Source organism: Euprymna scolopes, chromosome 13 (assembly GCF_053919585.1).
Source record: "Euprymna scolopes isolate OS-2025 chromosome 13, ASM5391958v1, whole genome shotgun sequence".
NCBI classification, from domain to species: domain Eukaryota; kingdom Metazoa; phylum Mollusca; class Cephalopoda; order Sepiida; family Sepiolidae; genus Euprymna; species Euprymna scolopes.
This window is the reverse complement of record NC_136494.1, coordinates 146,507,205-146,529,404: the sequence shown is the minus strand read 5'-3', so window position 1 is coordinate 146,529,404 and position 22,200 is coordinate 146,507,205. Positions and strand designations below refer to the sequence as shown.

The following is a 22,200-nucleotide window of genomic DNA, read 5'->3' as shown; positions in this document are numbered from 1 at the left end:
CTCCAAACTCTACAACAAATGCCTTAATGAAGCTTGCTTTCCGGGCTGTTGGAAAACTGCTTCTGTAGTACCAGTATTCAAGAATTCTGGCGAAAGGACTGACCCACCAAATTATCGCCCCATTAGCCTCCTCCCACTTTTTGCAAAAATATTTGAGACCTTAATCAACCATGCTCTAGTCCATCACCTTACAGATGCTAAACTTTTGACTGACCAACAATATGGATTTAGACAAGCCCGTTCCACAGCTGACATCCTCACTGTAATCTCTGAACATATATACCATTCACTGGACAAAGCGGGGAGGGCAAAGCGGTAGCTCTAGATATATCTAAGTCTTCTGACAGGATATGGCATGAGGGTCTCCTCAGGAAAATTAAATCATACGGTATCACTGGTAGAATACTTAACATAATTAAATCCTTCTTAGATAAGAGAAAAATCCAGGTTGTCCTTGACGGTCGTACATCTAAACAATATGATATAAATGCGGGAGTGCCCCAGGGGTCTATCCTTGGACCTCTATTGTTCCTAATATTCATAAATGACCTCCCTGACAAAATTGCCTCTGAGATGGGTATATATGCTGATGACACTACACTCTATAACAGGCATGACAGGAAGACGAATGAACACATTTCTAAAGAAATGGCAGAAACACTAGAGGAAGACCTCCAATCTGTAGTGGAATGAGGACAAAAATGGTTGGTCACATTCAATGCCGCCAAGACTAAACAAGTTTCATTCAATAACTACAAGAAACCCTCTCTACCACCTTTAGCAATGGCCAACGACTCTTTATCTGAGAGTACATCTTTCAAACTCCTTGGCCTAACGTTTACAGGAAACATGAATTGGAGCAATTACATTGAAGACATTGCCAGGGCCGCTGCAAGAAAGTGGGCTCTCTCTACCGTGCTAGACAACTAAGACCCGAAAGTATCCTGTACCTCTATAAGGCCACCATTCGCCCATGTATGGAGTACTGCTGTCACATTTAGGCTGGTGCATCTGCTACTAGTCTCTCGCTCCTTGACAAGGTTCAAAAGAGAGTCGCAAACCTGATAGGCCCTAAACTGGCATCTAAGCTTTAGCCTCTGTCCCATCGACGAAATATTGCATCCCTCTGCCTGTTCTACAAGTATTTTAGTGGTGAATGCTCTGATGAACTGCAATCACTTGTGCCCCCACGACGTGAGCACCCTCGGCAAACCCGACAGGCTGCTAAATCCCACCCCCACACTGTAGAGATCCCAAGATGTAAAAGATCTTTCTACTCCAATAGTTTCTTCCCCAGAACCGCTAGACTTTGGAATTCCATTCCAGGTTCCTGCTTCCCCAACAGTACTGACGTGCAGAAGTTCAAGTGTAACGTGAACCGACATCTTGCTGCCCAAATCCCTAGATAGTACCCTAGTAGTTGTTGCCCCTGATAGTAGTCCCCCACACCAAAGTGGCAATTTGCCTTGTTTGGAGTGAAAATGTAATAAAAAAATTTTTTTTAAATATGTATGTATATATATATATATATATATATATAAAACTATATGTATACATGTTTAACTTCTTGGTTGTACATCGTTATCTGGTGATGATTTTCTTGTGAGTGTGCTGATGTTTAATGACTCAAATCCTGAACACACTAATACGGTCATAGATCAGGCATGTGAAGGTGTCGGGTTGAGCATGGATGACTTGGCAAGCATGCCTCTTTGCATGATTCGCTGTATGGCCCTGTATTCACTGCTCCTCAATAGTCCATTCCCTGTAGGCTAAGAGAGTGCCAGAGATCCTGCCAAGTTCCTTTAGTGAAAATGAGTTTATTTGATACCTCTTCAGGGCTCTCTTGATTTGGTTTTGAAATGCTTCCTTCGCCCATGAGCACTGCATCAGTCTTGGAGTAATTGACCATAGAGGATTCAATTCAGTAGTTCATGGCTGGGCATTCGATTGATTTGCCCCAGCCACCTGAGTTAGTATTGAATGATGATGGACTCCATGCTGCAGCTGTCTGCCCTCCCCAACACCTCTGTGTGTGGCACTGTTCCCTTATGTTACACCAAGGATCTCCTGGAGACATCTTATATGGAAGGTCTCCAGACTTCTCATATTGTGGTTATAGGTAGTCCAAGTTAACATCCATACAGAAGAGTGGTGATGCATACTGCTCTGTACACTAGCATTTTAGTGTGGGTCTGAAAAGCTCTTCTCCATAGCCGACTAAAGGATGCTGATGCTTGCTTGAGACAATTCTGGATTTCATAATCCAATGAGCAGGTGTTAGACATTATGCTTTCCAGATATTTTAATGCGTGCACCGTGAGAGTTATTGTTTGGTGGGTGGTCTTCTGGGTGTTGATAGTCCCATTCTGATGTATGCAGCTACAGCTGTCAAAAAGATGTTTTGCAGGGCCTCCAGTGCATGGGCAACTAGGACACAGTCGTTGGCATATTGCAGCTCAATGATGGTCTCCAAGGTCAGCTTAGTCATTGCCTGCAGCTCTGATTTTAAATAGATTACCATCAAGCCTGAAGTTGATGGCAACACCAGTCTGCTTCTCCATCCCCCTATGTATCAATGTAGTAACACTGACAAGGAAAATGTTGAAGAGAACTGAAGCTAGCACACAGCTTTGCCTCTCTCCAGTTTCCATACCAAAGGATTCTGAGCTGTCTTCTGAGTACCACATAGGCCATCATCCCTGAATGAAACTGCAATAATGTTGAAAAAGTTGAGTGATCACTCAAATCTCTTCAGAACCTGCCACAATAAGTCTATGTTAATTGTATCAAATGCCTTCAAGCAGTTGACAAACACGTCTCTGTGCTGCTCCCGGCATTTCTCCTAGAGCTGACATGTCACAAAGATCATGCCCACTGTTCCTCTGCTCTCTCAAAAACCACACTGCGACTCTGTGGAGAGGAGTCTGGGGAGCATGACCTTGGAAAGTACCTTTCCAGCAACGGCGAACAAAAAGATACTCCTACTATTGGAGCAGATGGATTTGCCACATTTGTTCTTGTAGATGCATAACTATATATATATATATATACATATGAAGCATACGGATGTGAGTGAGGTTTTATGATAAAAGCAACAGCAGCCTGACCAGTATATGCAGAGAATAAACAGACAATATGGGAAGCTGTGTTTAGTTCAAATAAAAGTTAGAAAGGTTACTAAGAGTATAATGACATACCTTCCTTTTAGTATTTGAGTGTCCTGTGGAGTTAAATTGCTTAGTTAGTACTGCTATCAGTTGCAGAGTTTTTAAGGTATACTTACCACCACATATATCATTCAATGAATGTGTAGGTCATGACTGAGGATTCATATTGAGATTTATAGCAGTTATATACATTAACGTTTTTTCTCCTTGCAGTGAGCAGTACTTGTCCGGTGATTTGGTCATATGTACGCAAGTTAAACTCCAAGGTGTATTATTGTCATATGTAAGTGAGTATAACTCCAAGGTGTATTAATTTGAGCTGAAATTTGAAGGATTACTAGCATCTCCTTTGAATTATTTTGTTGTGCTACTAGTGTGGTGAGACAAACATGCAGCCACGGTAAGCATGTGGCTGCTTTAAGGAACCGAGTTTTTTCATGCTTCTCTTAGAATTGATGCGTAGTACATATTTTATATAGCTCGGGGAATTTAGACACTACTTGCTTTTAGATAGTGTCACTTCTGTTGACACTCTGTAAACGGTTATACCTCATAGGATTAGTGAATCTCTTGACAAAGGCTTCCTTTCTAGGGCAATTGCTCTTGACATATCAAAGGCCTTCGACAAGGTATGGCATAAGGGCCTACTTCACAAGATTTCCAGCTACGGTATAACTGGAAATGTTTTCTCAATCATTAAATCATTTCTCTCCAATAGGCTCATAAGAGTAGTGGTCAATGGACAAAAATCAGAGGCCTGCAGTATTAATGCTGGAGTCCCTCAAGGGTCAATCCTGGGCCCAACTCTCTTCCTGATCTACATCAATGATCTCCCTAAACACATAAATCATTCGTTGACATCTATGCTGATGACACAACCATCTACGGCAACACATCAAAGGCTGTAAATGACAAAGTTCTCTCTGATTCTCTCTTCTCTGATCTCGAGCGCATGGTTCAGTGGGGGAAGACATGGCTGGTTACTTTTAATGCATCTAAAACCAAACTCCTATCTTTACATCAACGCTCTGATCCCTATCTGGCATCAATTGAAATGGATGGCTCTCATCTAGGAGAAGCCCCATGTTTTGACAAGCTTCTGGATTTGTCCTTTACTCCTGATCTGAAATGGAGCACGTACATCAAGTCTGTTGTCAAGGTCACTGGAAAGATGGTGGGATCCTTCTACCGCTCCAGAAGATATCTCACTACTGATGCAATTCTCTATCTATATAAAAGCCAAGCACGTCCAAGGATTGAATACTGCTGCCATATCTGGGCAGGAGTTGCTAAAAAAGCCTATCCTGCCTTGACAGAGTACCAAATAGACTTTGTGGCTTTGTGGGGGATGCCCTTTTTTCTACTCTGCAACCTCTCTCCCACAGAAGAGACGTTGCGAGCCTATCTTTGTTTTATCATTATTTCTATGGCAGGTGCTCGTCTGAACTCCAATCTCTGGTCCCACCCCTCGCCAATCTTTCACGAAAAACACTCGTCTATCCGAATCCACTGTGAAAAATTTTCCCTACTCTTTATCTGTGCCTAAATCAAAACGTAGATTCCATGAACAAAGCTTCTTTCTTAGAACTGCACGCCTGTTCCGTGTGCCTGCTTCCTACCTGACTACAACCTGGATGTCTTCAAGTCCAACGTTAACAAATTCCTAATGAACCGCCCCTTAAGTAAACACTTCATTAAATCTCCACACTAACGTACTGTACTTGCAATAACCCTTATCCCTGAGTGGCTTACAGGCCTTGATAAGTGGTGACCACCGTGTAAAAAAAAAAAATTAATTTAAAGAGGTTTCTGTAATTACAAAGCTTGTATTTCTAGCATCAACCAACACAGGTTTTTCTTTTCTTTTGCCTTCTCTCGGGTACTTTCAATGGATCTGTTCTGGCTTTGTGCCATCTTTCCACCAGGCAATGCCAGTACATAGGTCCTGCTAGTATATAATAAAGTGCTGATAGGTTTGTCTTCATAGTCGAAAACAATAACATAACATTGTTCTTCACACTCAATTAAAGATCCCTACTCTTCATACTTATCTTGATAGATGAGTGTGCAGCCTTTCGGTAACAAAAACTCAAATTGAAATTGAAACAAAAACATAAAAAATAGAAGCAATTAAGATCTCAGTAGCAATTTCATTTATTTAGTTTATTAATATTAAAACAAAAGTATCATGATATAACAAACAAATACAGTAAAAATTATAAAACGTGTGATTGTATAGAAAATTAAAATATTAAAATTGTTGGACATAATAATAAATAAGTAAAAAGATTAACTAAAAAAAATGAACAAAGAATTTATTTTTATTCAATAAACAAGAATAAAAAGAGGGAAACATTAATTATTAGAATAGTTTAAGAACTAAAAATTACAGTGCTTAAACAGTTACCATACTTCCTCATCTGAAAACAATAGGCAAATAAAATAATTGGTAAAATGGGTTCCACGTGAGCTTCAAAAGTCATAAAACTGGTACACAAAATCATTGAATAACTCCCGTTTCTTCAAAACTTATGAAGTTTTGCATTGTCCCACTATTTCAACAGATTGCCACTTATTTAAGCATTATGCATCTTAAATCTACAACAAAAGTTTAAGATGATATCAATTCATTTATTAAAAACAACTGCTTAATTTTGTGTCGTTTTTTTTGTTATTATTTTGAATATAAAACGAAGTTTGGAGGCTTTTTTCAAATGATTTGTCACAAAATCTGGTTATTTTTCTTTGCACAAAAAAGGGTAATGTTTTTTAGTTTATTGAAGGAAGGTTTTTTATTTTGTGGATTAATTTTTGTATGAAAATGGTTTTAGTGTATTTTGTTTCTTTTTTAGATTAAGTTTTTTTTTTGTTTCGTGTGTGGTGTGTGTATAAAAATAAAGCATGGTCGATTGAAGTTATACAATTAAGGTAGAGCATTAACAAGTTATGCTCACCTGACAGGCAAGTGAGAATGCTCCGAGTTGATTTGGACATCCTTCAGTGCATGAGAAAGTGATAAATGCATAGCTATAGTGAAAGCATTCAGAAAACAGAAACAATCTTTTTTCTTCTTTGTATATTTTTTAGAAGCTCTCACTTGCAGTATAAGTTATCGGGTCATTTCATAGATAAAATCCCTCCAGAGAAAGCTGTAATCCTTAAAAAAAAAAAACTCCTGCAACCTTCAACAGAAGGCAAAATAGTTGCATGTAAAAACATAACATTCATCTTTAAATAGTAATAAATAATAAAAGTCGTTTGTCGTCAGACTTGGTAAAAGTATTAACTGATTTGACTTTATTTGATCATAAAATTGTGTGACAGTCTTTACGTTTTCTTTTCATCTGTGAGACAAGCCTGCGTAAAATTCATGGCCAGTTGCATGATAAAATGAGTGATGAGCACTGTCATAAGCTTTTTGATAGTCAATCTATACCATTCTCAAGTTCCTTTATTGCTTTCTAAAATCATGTCAACTGATTCTGTTAATAAGTTGGTACCGAACAATATCTTATGCACAGTTACTTCTTTTCCAGGTAGTATATAGAGATGTCATAGTTTCTGTCAGCTACAAGTTCAGTAAATAGTTTTAATGAAACATCTTATTGGTCGATATTTGAGCACTGTCTTCATCCTTGGTACGAAGATTGTACTTGCTTTGCTGAGTCATACAAGTGTTGTTTCCTTACTTCTTAAAATGTGGTGAAGCAGACTTGTGCTGAACCATGTGAATGTGGTCTCCTTATCTCTTAGGAGTCTGGTGAAGCCATTATTATACTGACTGTGTAATCTAATGAACTACTTTAATTAAAGCATTTTCAATGTCAGGTATCTTCTAATTTGCTTATCGTGTGAGTGCTTTTAGGTATCCCTGTTACTCTGGCATTTTTGCTTTAGTTTCATTCATCCTTGGAGTTTTTGCAATCCATCGAGATTATTGGGTCTATGTGGTCTCATTCTCATATAGAAGGATAAAATACTTCTACAGGTCATATGTGTCAGGAGATTGTTCTACAGAGATTGATCCTTTAAGATGGCTCTGTAAAATACTCATGTTCTTTCCTGCCTTCTGATACTTCATCATTTTTGCAAGTGATGAAATTTTGCTAGTTTTACTGAAACCCTCTATGATGGTATGATGTTTTTTGGAATCTTTCAATTATAGTTTTCATTTTTTTTTGTTTACATTTTCATTCAGTAATTTCTCAGTGATCGGGGGGGGGGCCTTTCCTGGGTTAACACTTAATATATTTGAGATTGAGTATTTAAGGTTCTTCTCTACTTCACATAAATTAAGTAACACACTGAATAATAATACTAATTTATTATCTCCTCAAATTAGTAAACAATGTTTGTAAATATATTTGTTTTTTCTTTGACAGAAATAATTCATGTAGTTTAGTCAAGTATCCAGCTTAGTGTTATTACTTGAAGTAACATTTCCTGAAGAAAGAGTAGTTTGCTTTGTATGGACCAGTTTATAGCTATTTGAACGGGATTTTATTGAGAATTCAAATACTGTTATTTTTAATGTTTTGTAATGGTTTACTTGTAGGGGAAATCATCTTCATAATAGTTTCCCCTGGCATATGCCTGTACAGAAGAATCAAAACCACTTTTATTATTTTATAAGTGTAAAGACGGAGCAATCTTTCAAATTCTAGACAATACCTTGCCCTTTTAAGTCTGAAATGTAGTGCACTTATAAGGATGTTTCCATTTATTTAGATTTATCACACAATTCGTTTTCAGTTAATGCATTCCAGGCATATTTTTAAAATTCTTCATGAAGCTTTTGGCTCTGTGATAACAGGGATAACGTTGATTTTGATGTTTTCTTTTTGTCTCTTTCTATGGTTCCAGTTTGGGGAAAGTTTTGGAGGAGAGCTGGTTTTAGAGAAACATTGATAATGCAAAACTGCTTTCATGTCATACTCAAATGTTAGAGAGAGCAAAAGAAATAAAACAAAATTGCAAGTTCAAAAGCATAAAGTCACAAGTGATATTATATATATATTTAAAATTGGAAGTTTACATGTATACACTGCCGACAGAGGTGAGAGAAGCTGTCAAAAAGCAGATGTTCCCTCTGCTAGGATATTACCTAGCGGTCATTCAAACTTTTACATTTTTTTCAATTTTCTCATTATTTTGTTCAAGCTTGAGATGCAAGACAGTAATCACTCTTTCATACATTCCAACAGCAAGATCGTTTTAAGATTCTAACCATACCTTTAAGTGCACTTGTTTGAATCTCACATTTGTGTTCACATATAAACTTTAAAAGTGAATATTTTTTGAAAATGTTGTACCACATGCTATAAATACATAAAACTTTTCCATTTTCTTATCTTTTTGCTTTATAAAAGTGTGTTTTTTCCACTTCACATGAATAAGGTTTTTCACCCTTTTTTATTTTACTTCAGTTCGTGCAGAGAGATCAACACTTGATTCTGTTATGCTTTAAATTATTATCTGAGGACTCTTTTCAGGATAGCCTTTAAGGGCTGCTATTTGTATTTCACTGCAACTCGATCTTGCAGGCTTATGTCTAAGTTAATTTTTTTTTCAGTAGATCAGTTGCTTCAACTACAACCGGTATAATGCTTATTTATTACAGGGTTCATGTCATTTTCAAACCAGTCTTCAGGATTTGATATTTCATTATTCTTTTTTTCATGTTTGTCTCTAAACCATAGTTGTTTAGGACGATTACATCAATGATGAGAGCAGTCCTTTCAAGTTTGTTCTAGATGACAATATCTGGTTTTATATTCTTGTTTTTCTGTATATCTTTATCGCAGAAACCAGTTACGTTTTTATTTGCTGTTATGGATGAAGGTTCATGTTTCCAGTTCGGCATGTTTGAACATATGACTGTTTAAATGTGACTTGTGTGAAAATGCTGAACCACACACTCCACATGAATAAGGCTTTTCACCAGTGTGTGACCGCATGTGGCTTGTTAAATAATGTTTTCTTGAAAATGTTAAGCCACATATTTCACATCCATATGGTTTTTCACCAGTGTGCCTCCGCATGTGAAGTGTTAAAGGTTCTTTTCTGGAAAATAAAGAACCACAGACTTTACATTCATAAGGTTTTTCACCAGTGTGTGTTTGCACGTGAGTGCGTAGCTGGGAATTTTGTGAAAATGCTGCACCACATACTTCACATTTGTATGGTTTTTCACCTGTGTGTGTTCGCATGTGCCGTTTCACAAGTGATGCGGTTGAAAATGATGAGCCACACACTTTGCAAATGTAAGTTTTTTCACTTTTCGTTTTCATTTTAATTTTATAAACTCTTAGAATAGAAATCAAGAGATCCCTTGTTGGGGTAAATATTTTCCTCAGAGATTAATCTTGTATCAGAGTGTGTTGATAAACCCTTGGTAAAACTAAATACACTCTATGATGTTGTCTACGAGATAATTTAAACAAATGTGTGTGTTAACATGTGAATTTTTAAATTCAGTTGAAAATGCTGATAAGTAGAATTCAGATGATAAAAAATTTCACAAGTGTTTTCATGTTATCGAAACGAAACACTTAAATTCTTATTGACACTGTTTATACTATACATTTTTACTATTTCCTTTAAGCATGTGTTTCAAATCATCAGAAAATTAAGTGAAAATACTTATCCATTCAATTCTCAACAAAACTTGTTCTATCCTTTTGGTTAGATAGGTTTGTTCTTCCTTGCATTTGTCATCTGTGAATGAAAAATAACTATTATGAAACAAATATTACAATACAAAAATAACTTAGTGGTCCATTAAAATTAATTTATTTAACTTTAAGCATAAATAAAGTGAAAATATATGGAGTCACTAAATAAGATGCCTTAAAACTAAAACTGAAGAATATACTTAATCGTCAGTGGTGTTTCTCCATCCATTTTGTTTGCCTTATATAAGTTAGAAATATAGCTGTCTCTCTTCTTCATAACCAAACTGATGGCACGAAGAAACCAACAACAAAAATGTATGTAGAAGTAATGAAGAAATAAATGACATTAATTGAGATATTAACAACAACATGGCCTAAGAGATATAGAAACAATAAAACTATATGATGCAGAATGTAATAAAATGTTCAATGTTGTTAAATCATGAAGCTCTACGCATGAAAAATTTAGAATCGGGGTGCCATGAAACAATGCTATAATTCAAAGTAAAAGTAAGGAGAAAAATGAGAAGAGGAAGAAAGCTAGGAGCAAAGAACAAGGACATGACAGAGCAGTGAACAAAATAGAGAAAAGGCATAAGAACATAAATATGCTTATTTTAAAGTTTAAAGAATTATAACATAAGTGTATCGTTTAAGTAAAAAAGGAAGATTTTTTTAGTAGTTATAAGTAGAGTATTAATTGAACACATTAAAATAAACTGAAACTGAAATTAGAAGAAAAAGACAAAAGACCAATAGTTTAACAAGGAAGTAGTTGATATGCTGCTATGTCATTTGTCTTTTGTTAGAACTGCAGGCAGTTGATATTTAAATTGAGTTAGATATGTATTTAAGAAGAAATAGAAAAGAACGGCATGATTTTAATCATAACATCATGGCTTCTACACAAACATGCTTACATAACTGGAAGACGTGTGTGTATGTGTGTGTGTGTGTGTAATGAACAAAAGAAAAAAGACATAGAACAGATAGTGAAGGACAATTCACATGTATTAATTTGTCTTTTTTTAGAATGAAAAGACAGAATAGTGGATATGTGGTATGATATACTGTCATAGTATTTTTTGTGGTTCAATTACACCTACAAAATACTGTGGCTATATATAAGTTTAGTGTGAGTGGATTTTAGATTAAAGATATGAATAGTGGTCGTGTTTTCGCATTTTGGTGCTGATTTTATTTTCATTTGATTTTAACAATTTAACTATTGAGTCACATATATCTTACATTTTAATGTAAGAAATTAAAATCCCCTACCTGAAATTAACTTGAAAATTTTTTTTAATAAAATTAATTCCATTAAATGAACTTATACTCCTCATTAAGACTTTTACATACTGACCTTTTTTTTTTTTTTTGCATAGGCATCACCACATTATCAAGGCCCAGAGGCCACTCAAGGATAAGGGTTAAAGAGTGTACAGTAGAAATTGGACAATATAGTAATCATTAGTAATGAAAATTTAGTAAATTTGATAACTTATATGGAACGGCTCATCAAGAACTTATTTACGTTAGACTTGAAGACAACTATATTGTAGTCAGCCGGAAAGCAGGAAAACGGAAGACAATTCCACAGGCGTGCAGTTCTAAGAAAGAAGCTTTGTTCATGGAATCTACGTTTAGGTTTAGGCACAGATAAAGAGTGGGGGGAATTATTGATAGTGTTTACAGCTAGACAAGTATTTCTTGTAAAAGTTTGGCGAGGGGGGACCATAGATTGAAGCGCAGTCGAACACTTTCCATGAAAATAACGATACATCAGAGACAAACTCGCAACATCTCTTCTGTGGGATAGAGGTTGCAAGGAAGAGAAAAGGACATTTCCTACGAGGCTACGAAGTCTATTTTGAACTCTATCAAGGCAGGACAAGTCCTTTCTAGCAGCTCCTGCCCAAATGTGGCAACAGTATTCCATCCTTAGACGTATCTGGCTCTTATATAGATAGAGAATAGCATCAGCAGTGAGATATCTACCGGATCGATAGAAAGATCCCACCATTTTTCCAGCGGCTTTGGCAACAGATTTGATGTACGTGTTCTATTTAAGATCAGGAGTAATGGTCAAGCCAAGAAGCTTGTCAAAACTTGAGGCCTCCTGGAGACGAGAGCCATTCATTTCAATTGATGCCAGATGTGGATCAGAATGTTGATGATGTACAGAGAGAAGCTTGGTTTTAGATGCATTAAAAGTAACCAGCCACTCCTTACCCCATTGTACTACGTGCTCAAGATCAGAGGAGAGAGAATTGGAGAGAACTTGGTCGTTTACTGTCTTAGATGTGCTACCATAAATGGTAGTGTTGTCAGCATAAATGTCTACAAATGATGTAAGGATGTGATTTGGAAGATCATTAATGTAGATCAGGAAAAGAGTTGGGCCCAGGATAGACCCCTGAGGGACACCGGCATTAATACTGTGAGCTTCTGATTTTTGCCCCCTGGGAAAAAGTAACAGCGATTCATTCACCTATACACCACACAGTCAAGAAGTGGTAACATAAAATGAGGTTGAAACATTCGCAAATTTGAAGCTGTTTTTTTCTGAGTTCTCCACTAATTTACTAACTAAAGTAATTTTGGCCACATATAAACTTAGAAGAATGATAACGAAAATAACTATTTGGTTGCTGGGATGGGTAAATTGGACCCTGGTTTGACTTTATGAATTAGAGTGACACAAATCTTAGGATCGTTTTTAGATATTAAGAAAATAGCGTTAGTTTCATAAATGACATCCCTAATAAAATGGTCTCTGAGAAGAGTATATTTGCTGATGACACCATACTCTATAACAAACTCGAGGGGAAAATGAATGAACATATATCTGATGAAATGGCTAATACCTTAGAAGACTTCCAGTCTGTAATGAAATGGGGCCACAAATGAATCGTAACTGTTATATATATATATATATATATATAACAAGGACATTTACTGCATGATTGTTTGAAGGACTTCGGTTTACTGCGGACCGGAAGAGGCACTTCCTGTAATGGCGTCCTGATGAAATAAACATGCTTGCTTTCTCAGATTTCTATCTCTTTGTGTCATCTCTTTCTCCAGTCATCCTGGTTTCTACTTATGTTCCTCTATCAACTAAGCACCTCTTCTTATGGTAAGACGCTTCATTTTATCTTCATCTAGCTTGTAACTTTAATATTAAGACACATTTACAACCACGTGTTCGAACAACATAACATGGTATCAGAAGTGGCCTAACGTATCCACACTATCGTCTACATACACTTACATACTACAAGCAGAATGGACTCTCACTTTATTCCACTACCTGCACCAAATTTCTCATCTGAAAATCTTTCCGAAGAATGGAAGGAATTCAAACAAAACCTGAAAATATACCTAACTGCCACAGAAAAACTAGAAAAAAGTGACAAGGTAAAAGCAAGCATTTTTCTTCAATGCCTCAGAAAACAGGGCCGGAAAATATACAGAAGCTTTGCTTTTCAGTCCGAGGAAGACAGCCTCAATTTCTCAACAGTCTTCGAAAAATTCGAAGAACATTGTAATCCCCGGAAAAACGTAACTCTCTCCTGTTTCCAATTTCTTACGGCACGTCAGGATGACGAAGAACCATTTGACGAGTTTGGCACCAAAATAAAAACATTAAGCCAGGAATGTGAATTTGGCCAACTCGCTGACAGCCTAATATGGGACATAATAATAATAGGCACGAACGAACCCCGTCTGCAGGAAAAATTTCTTGCAGAATCCAACCTGACCCTGGAAAAGGCCATAAAAGCAGGTTGAACGGCCAAGCTAATCAAACAAAGAATGGGTGTTCTACAAAGGGACTTAAAGTCGGTACATTTGACTAAAAAAAAAACAAAAAAAAATATATAGAACAAGCACCCAGAAGCGAGTGCAACCCGTCAGACCCTAACTACAGTAACGAAAAAATAAAAAACTGTAAGTACTGCTCTTTTTCACATTTTTGTGGAAACTGCCCAGCATACGGTCAGACCTGCAATAAATGCAAAAAGAAAAATCATTTTGCCAGTAGATGCATGGCCAAAAGATAGGTCCACAAAGTCTATCAAGAATACAACGAAGCATCTTCTACAGATGAAGATTTATCTGAAAATTATGTGGACTGTATCTCAGCCAAATCTTTACCAACAAAAAAGAAAAAAGTAACTAACAGTCACAAGGTCAATGCCCTATCAAAAGATTGGAATGTGGTTCTGCCCGTCAATGGAACTAACATACAATTCAAAATAGACTCAGGCAGTCAAGTCAACATTCTCCCTATTAGAGACTACTATAGGTTGTCTAATCGACCAGAAATAAAACCTACCCAAACATCGCTCTCTGCCTATAACAACATGGCGATACCAGCCCAGGGTAAATGTGTTGCTCAACTAACTAGACAGAACCGCAAATATCATGTTACATTTATAGTGGCAAATATAAATGCTTCTCACATACTCGGGTTAAAGGCCTGCACTAGTCTCAACCTTATAAAAAAAATATGTGAAGTAAATACTAGCACAGTAGACGTCCTTTCCGATTTTAAGGACTGTTTTGGAGAACTTGGCACACTTCCTGGCACTCATCATATCACAATGGATCCAGAAGTTAAGCCAGTCATAAATCCTCCAAGCAAAATTCCTTTTTTATTAAAGAAAAAATTAGAAACAGAGCTGAAAAGCATGATCGACTTGGGAGTCATTACACGAGTAACCGAACCAACAAAATGGGTATCGTCACTGGTAGTAGTGGAAAAGCCCAACGGTTCCTTTCGAGTATGCCTTGATCCAAGGAATCTCAACAAGGCTATAAAAAGAGAGCACTATAGGCTCCTAGCAGCATCAGACATCATTCACGAAATGGCAGGTGCTAAATTCTTCACCACGCTCGATGCATCAAAGGCTTTCTGGCAGATCAAAGTTGATGAAGAAAGCTCAAAACTCCTTACCTTTAACTCACCCTGTGGTCGCTACAGATTTAAACGTCCCCCATATGGAATACACAGTGCCAGTGAAATATGCCACGCAAAAATAACAGGCATCATCGAAAACATCGAAGGATGCAGAAATTCACAGGACGATATCATCATTTGGGTGGACTCTAAAGAACGTCTGCAAAACAGAACGATTGAAGTCCTGAAAGCCATAAGGAAATCTGGCATGAAATTAAATCAATCCAAATGCCAGTTTAACATTACTGAATTGGCATTTCTAGGCCACACCATATCCAACCGTGGAGTTGAACCGGATGTAAACAAATGCAGAGCCGTCAGAAACATGCCAGATCCAACAAATAAAACCGAACTTCAGCGCTTCCTAGGGATTATCAACTACCTAGGAAAATTTATCCCCAACTTATCAAATGAAACTGCACCTCTTCGCCTCTTGTTAGAAAAAGACAACATGTGGTCTTTCGATAAACCACAAAAAGAAGCCCTTCAACAACTAAAAGATTTGGTCACGCAGAGTCCAACATTAAAATACTTTGCCCCAGCACTTCCAATAAGGGTCTCTTCAGACGCATTAACACTAGGACTTGGAGCCATGTTGGAACAAAATCATAATAATAATTGGGCTCCAGTGGAATTTGCTAGCCGATCTCTCACATCTACGGAAAAAAATTATTGCCCCCTTGAACTGGAAATGCTGTCCATAGTATTTGCCTGCGAACATTTTCATGAATTCTTATATGGACAACACTTTGTAATTAATAATGATCATGAGCCTCTCAAAACTATTGTCACAAAGCAAATTGCTAAAACTCCACCCAGAGTACAAGGCTTCTTATTACGCTTACAGAAGTATGACTTTGAAATTGAATATACTAAAGGAAAATTAATGTATGTTATGAACACACTCAGCCATGCAGCACAGAAATGCAATACACCAGAAATACCAGACAAAGAAATGAATCTATTTGTCCACTCCATAATGTCCTCAATGCCTATCAGTGACAGACGTCGACAACAGCTGTCAACTGAGACAGCTAAAGATGAAACATTGCAACAGCTACAACAGCAAATCATGGAACGATGGCCAGATCATCGACACAACCTAAGCAGTTGCCTCCACCCATATTTCAACTTCAGGCATGAACTCACTTCCCAGGAAGGACTTCTATTAAAGGGCCAACAAATTATTGTCCCGACTAATATGCGAGCAGAAATGTGCAAGATTTTGCATCAGGCACACTTGGGAATTGAAAAAACTAAATCCAATGCCAGACAGGCTCTATTCTGGCCAAATATGAACAAGGAAATAGAAGACATGATAAAAAAAAAAACTGTGATTCATGTCAACAGTACAGCAACCGACAAAGTTCAGAGCCAGAGATACCACATGATATTCCTGACCAACCCTGGGATAAGGTTGGCACAGACCTCTTCAGACTGCGTGGGAAAGATTACGTCATGGTAGTGGATTGCCACTCAAAATTTTTCGAATTTAGCCATCTCACTGACACAAGGGCCTCAACAGTAATAACTCGAACAAAACACATCTTCTCCAAGCATGGAATACCTAAACTGGTAATCTCCGACAATGGTCCTCAATTCACATCGCATGAATACAAAAAATTTGCCACTAAATGGGACTTCTCATGTAACAAGCAGCCCAGAATACCCCCAATCCAACGGTTTAGTCGAGAGAATGATTCAAACAGTGAAGAAAACATTGTGCAAATGTTTCCAAACTGGGGATGATCCATATCTGGCTCTACTAACCTTGCGCACAACACCGGGCAAAAACAACTCTTCTTCACCAGCGGCAAAACTAATGAATCACCAAATCAGAACACTCCTACCAGTCATGAGAAACCATGGTCATGAACCATGCATATTGCCCTCTAAGGAGAGACAAAAGGCGAAACCGGACAACAGCAAACAGCGAAATCTCACCCCACTAACGATAGGGGATCATGTCCGAGTGCACAATGGTAGAACTTGGTCCAGGAAAGGCAAGATCATAAAACATTGCCACCAACCAAGGTCTTATTTGGTATTAATGGAAAATAGCATAACCATATGCCGAAACTGCAAACATCTACTGCTAATACCTCGGTCAAAGATACCAGCAACACTACCTTATCCTGACACAATATTCAACTCACCCAAGCAGGATCATCGACCAAGAACAGAAGCAGCAAACCCAGCAACCCCAGAAGCAGGTCGTCGATCAAGATCAGGACGACTAATACATCAACCCAGATGGATGCAGGACTACACAAGTTAGAACCCGGCTTTCATCATCAAACTGGGAAAGGGGGGGATGTTATATATATATATATATATATATATATATATATATATATAACGGACATTTACTGCATGATTGTTTGAAGGACTCCGTTTACTGCAAACCGGAAGAGGCACTTCCTGTAATGGCGTCCTGATGAAATAAACATGCTTGCTTTCTCAGATTTCTATCTCTTTGTGTCATCTCTTTCTCCAGTCATCCTGCTTTCTACTTATGTGCCTCTATCAACTAAGCACCTCTTCTTATGGTAAGACGCTTCATTTTATCTTCATCTAGCTTGTAACTTGAATATGAAGACACATTTACAATCACGTGTTTGAACAACATAACAGTAACATGCAATGCTTCCAAAACTAAGCTTCTTTCCTGTAATAATTACAAGAAACCTTCTGGGTCACAGCTTGTCATGGTTAATGATACGGTCCCTGAAAGTACTTCATTCAAGCTCTTCATCCTAACATTGACAGGGAACATGAATTGTAATAAATACATTGAGGTTATTGCCAAGCTACTGCAAAGGTACGCTCTATCATACTATTAGGTTACTAACACCTGAGAGTATTCTGCAACTCTACAATGCTACTATTCAGCCATGCATGGAGTATTGTTGCCACATCTGGGCTGGTGCATCTGCCACTAGTTTCTCACTAGGCAGGGTTCAAAAAAAGAGGCATCTCTGTGTCTGTGTTACAAGTATTTTAATGGAATGTGCTCTAAATAACTCTAAGCACAATGCAAATACCCCGACTAACCTGACAAGCAGAAAAATCCCATCTCTACACTGTAGATAGAGATTCCTAAATGCTGGAAAACCTTCTACTCAAATAATTTCTTCCCTCAAGCTGTTAGACTTTGGAATTCCTTCTTGGGTTTTTGTTTCCATTACACATATGAAAGTGTAAAGTGACAATGACCTACTCATGAGTAAAACAAACGTCTCACTACCATGGATTCTGAACTTATCTAACACTAGGGATAAATTTAATGAACGAGATCCAAATTAAAGAGAATGATTGCAAAAGCAAAATAAATTTAACTACAATTACAACAGTTGTTGTCTCCTAAGAAAATAATTGCATCCCCCCCCAAACAAACAGCCTCAGATTGAAACACAAAATCATAACAAAAATGCTAATAGAACTGCACCTTTTGGACTCACTTAGGCTTAAATTGTAACCCTCAAAAGAAAAATGCCCTAGCAAAATAGAAGGAATAAATTCATTTGAACCGTCCCTTTAAGAAGACACTTTATTAAATATCCACACTAACGTACTGTACTTACAATAACCTTTATCCCTGAGTGGCTTCTGACCCTTGATAAGTGGTGACCACATTGTAAAAAAAAAACCTATTCTTTACAAAAAGATGAGTGTTAACTATTCTGTATCTTAACGTAAAAATAATTTTCTATGAAAATTTTTAATTTTATTAGAACCTGATATACTCTTGATTATTTTTTATGTTTGTACACCCGAGGAGGGTACATGTATAATTGCAGAATTGGCTCATTTTTGGCCATCCTAATCTAAATCAAATGAAAACAATAGTTTGGATGTGCCCCTATATCAATAAAAAACTTTAATTATTTCTAAAATGTATCAAAATTTCTAAAAAGTTTGTTTTTTTTACACAGTGGTCACCACTTATCAAGGCCCGGAAACCAATCAGGGATAAGGCTTATTGCAAGTATGTTACGTTAGTGTGGAGATTTGATGAAGTGTTTACTTAAGGGGGCGGTTCATTAGGAATTTGTTAACATTGGACTTGAACACATCCAAGTTGTAGTCAGGTGGGAAGCAGGCAGACAAAACAGAGTTCCACAGGCATGTAGTTCTAAGAAAGAAGCTTTGTTCATGGAATCCACGGTTTGATTTAGGCACAGATAAAGAGTGGGGGAAATTTTTCACAGTGGATTTGGCTAGACGGGTGTTTTTCATAAAAGATTGGCGAGGGGTGACCAGAGATTGGAGTTCAGACGAGCACCTGCCATGGAAATAACGAAAAAACAAGGATATGCTCTCAACGTCTCTTCTGTGGGAGAGAGGTTGCAGGGTAGAGAAAAGGGCATCCCCCACAAAGCCACAAAGTCTATTTTGTACTCTGTCAAGGCAGGATAGGCTGTTTTTAGCAGCTCCTGCCCAGATATGGCAGCAGTATTCAATCCTTGGACATACTTGGCTTTTATATAGATAGAGAATTGCATCAGTAGTGAGATATCTTCTGGAGCGGTAGAAGGATCCCACCATCTTTCCAGCGACCTTGGCAACAGACTTGATGTACGTGTTCCATTTCAGATCAAGATTAAAGGTCAATCCCAGAAGCTTGTCAAAACACGGGGCCTCTCCCAGACGAGAGCCATCCATCACAATTGATGCCAGATGGGGATCAGAGCGTTGATGATGTAAAGATAGGGGTTTGGTTTTAGATGCATTAAAAGTAACCAGCCACGTCTTCCCCACTGAACCATGCGCTCGAGATCAGAGAGAACTTTGTCATTTACAGCCTTTGATGTGATGCCATAGATGGTCGTGTGATCAGCATAGATGTCAACGAATGATTTAAGTATGTGTTTAGGGAGGTCATTGATGTAGATCAGGAAGAGAGTTGGGCCTAGGATTGACCCCTGAGGGACTCCAGCATTAATACTGCAGGCCTCTGATTTTTGTCCATCAACCACTACTCTTATGAGCCTATCGGAGAGAAATGATTTAATGATTGAGAAAACATTTCCAGTGATACTGTAGCTGGAAATCTTGCGAAGTAGACCCTTATGCCATACCTTGTCGAAGGCTTTTGATATGTCAAGAGCAATTGTCCTAGAAAGTAACTAAATATAAGCAATACTTACTTTTTTAATTGACAATCTGCTTTCGAGTGAGTTCTCTGCTGTAAAGAATAAATAAAAAATTACTTTGCTAGATGAAGAATTGAAATTAACATTCAAAATGGTGACTGGAATAGCAGGATAGCAGAAAATCAAGGAAGAAATTTAAATGAAGAATTTCTAAACAGAGTCAATGTCTTCGATAAATATTATAATTTATAGCAATATTTTAATGAAAAAAATAAATCAATGCAAAGTAGAAAACAAATGGCCTGGCAAGGTTGTTGTGGCCAAAAATGAGGTCATGTACTCTGGAACAAGCAGGATACGTCAAAAAGACAGGCTGAAAGAACTAAACATTATTAATAATAAAAATGATCAAACACACAGAATGAAATAATGTTTCTAAATTTAAAACATTTCACAAAAATACTGCCTTTTCTCATTAATATATACTATTTTTTTATTTGCAAAACACAAAAAGTACAATTCAAATTTTAAGCAAATTAAGCATAATTATATATTTTTCATGGAAACTGCTAGAGACAAGTCAAAAGCCACTTAATAGAGGGAACTAACAAGAACGAATAATGATTTTCGCAAAGGAAAGAGCTGCCTATTGACCTTAGTCTTGAAAAGAGTAAGACTGAAGTAGGAGGAAAATGGTTAGCAGGAAGAAGGTTCCACAACCTTGCAGATCTAGGAAAGAAGCTACTGGTGGTATAAGAATGTATATTACAATGAGTCATTAAAACAGTCAATTGATGGAGATCACTAGACCAATGAGTCACAAGTTGGACCACAGGGAATAGAGCAGAAAATTCTGAATAACATAGGCCATAAAGTATTTATAGAAAAGACAGACTAGCAACATTGCAGTTTAGATGAAAGGGTTTAGATGGTCACTGAAATTAGATATGTCGCTGTATTTTATCAAGAACCTTCAAATGGGATAGAGATTCACCAGCCCAAATATGACAGAAGTACTCCATACATAATCTGATAGTAGATTTGTAGAGATAGAGAATAGCCTCAGGTGTGAAAAAGTGTTTAGAATGATAGAAAGAAACCATTTTACGAGAAGCTGAACGAGCAATGAATCTAATATATAAACTAAAAAAAAAGTTATAAGAAAGAAAGACCAAGAAATTTTCTAGTGGATTTCTCATCAAGAGCAGAGTCAGACATAAAAATCTTAGGACAAAAAAGAACATGCCTATGATTAAAAGACAGAAGCTGAGTCTTAATAAGAGTAAATAAAACAACTAAATTTGTGACATTAACACATCTGCATAATCGGGGCATGTCAGTAAAAGCATTCAATTGCTATCTTCAGTTATGCAAGTTAGCACCCGGCACAGATCATCTTTTTGGGGTTTTTTTTTGGCTTAAAAATTTTTTACTTTTTTTTTGCTTACAAAATTTTACTGATGGCACCTGAGTCCCATATTTTTTATTTATATGACCCCCTCACGCCATTATCACAAATTTTTTTACCCCCCTCTCGTTCTTGCAATTTTTTTATGACTGGGAAATGCCTGCTGCCCCAGCCCCTCTTGTCACATCTCCCTACTGCTGTCACAATTTATCATATTTAAGCAGATTTCATGACCGGGCAAGTTGTTACAAATTTTTTATGACCAAGCAACAACAGCCCCCCCCCCGGCTAGTTTATCATATAAAGGGCAAATGTCTGTGTGTGCTTGTTGTATGTCTGCCCAAAAATTTTTCATGTACACTGTACATGCAAGAACGCGGCATCGTTAGAAAGAGCGATATCTGACAAAAAGTATCAAAGAATTGGAAAAAATTGCATATTATTTTGTGTAGAAACATTATTTTCTTTGATTTGGGGGGGGGGTCAGAAAAAGCCTTATCTTCTGACGCAATTTGCAAACCACACATGCACAAATTGTTCATACATTTTTTCGTTTTAAATAGGTAAATTGCAATGGATATACTCAGATAGGGGTGGAGTATCATCCTTATTTTGAGGGTTATGTAAATCACAATTTTGTGTACATAACTCAGCATTACAAGTTAATTTTTTCTTTTTAGATAATTGTTATTTTATCAACTTGCATGAAAAGAGCTTTGTAAAAGATGCTTAAAACCATTTGAATTATGCAAATACCATCAGTAGTTTAAAACATGAGAATTTTAAGTGCCAAAATTTATGCTTTTCCATGGACATTTTTCTTTAGAAAAAGTGGGCTAAATTATGGACCTCAATATTTCAAGAAATTTGCTAATTTCACCACCATTTA

General features: G+C 37.0%; 1 protein-coding gene across 2 annotated transcripts in view; it reads right to left on the bottom strand.

Annotated features, from left to right (window-relative positions):
* Positions 1 to 5,308: 5,308 nt before the first annotated feature.
* The window catches only part of LOC145292229 (uncharacterized), a 55,942-nt gene continuing 39,050 nt past the window's right edge, over positions 5,309 to 22,200 (bottom strand). For both annotated transcript variants that reach the window (XR_013869575.1, XR_013869576.1), the window contains 2 exons: positions 19,958 to 19,995; positions 5,309 to 9,887 (listed from right to left, as the gene is read on the bottom strand). The gene's annotated coding sequence lies outside the window, so the exon portion shown is untranslated. The remainder of the gene's footprint in view (positions 9,888 to 19,957; positions 19,996 to 22,200) is intronic.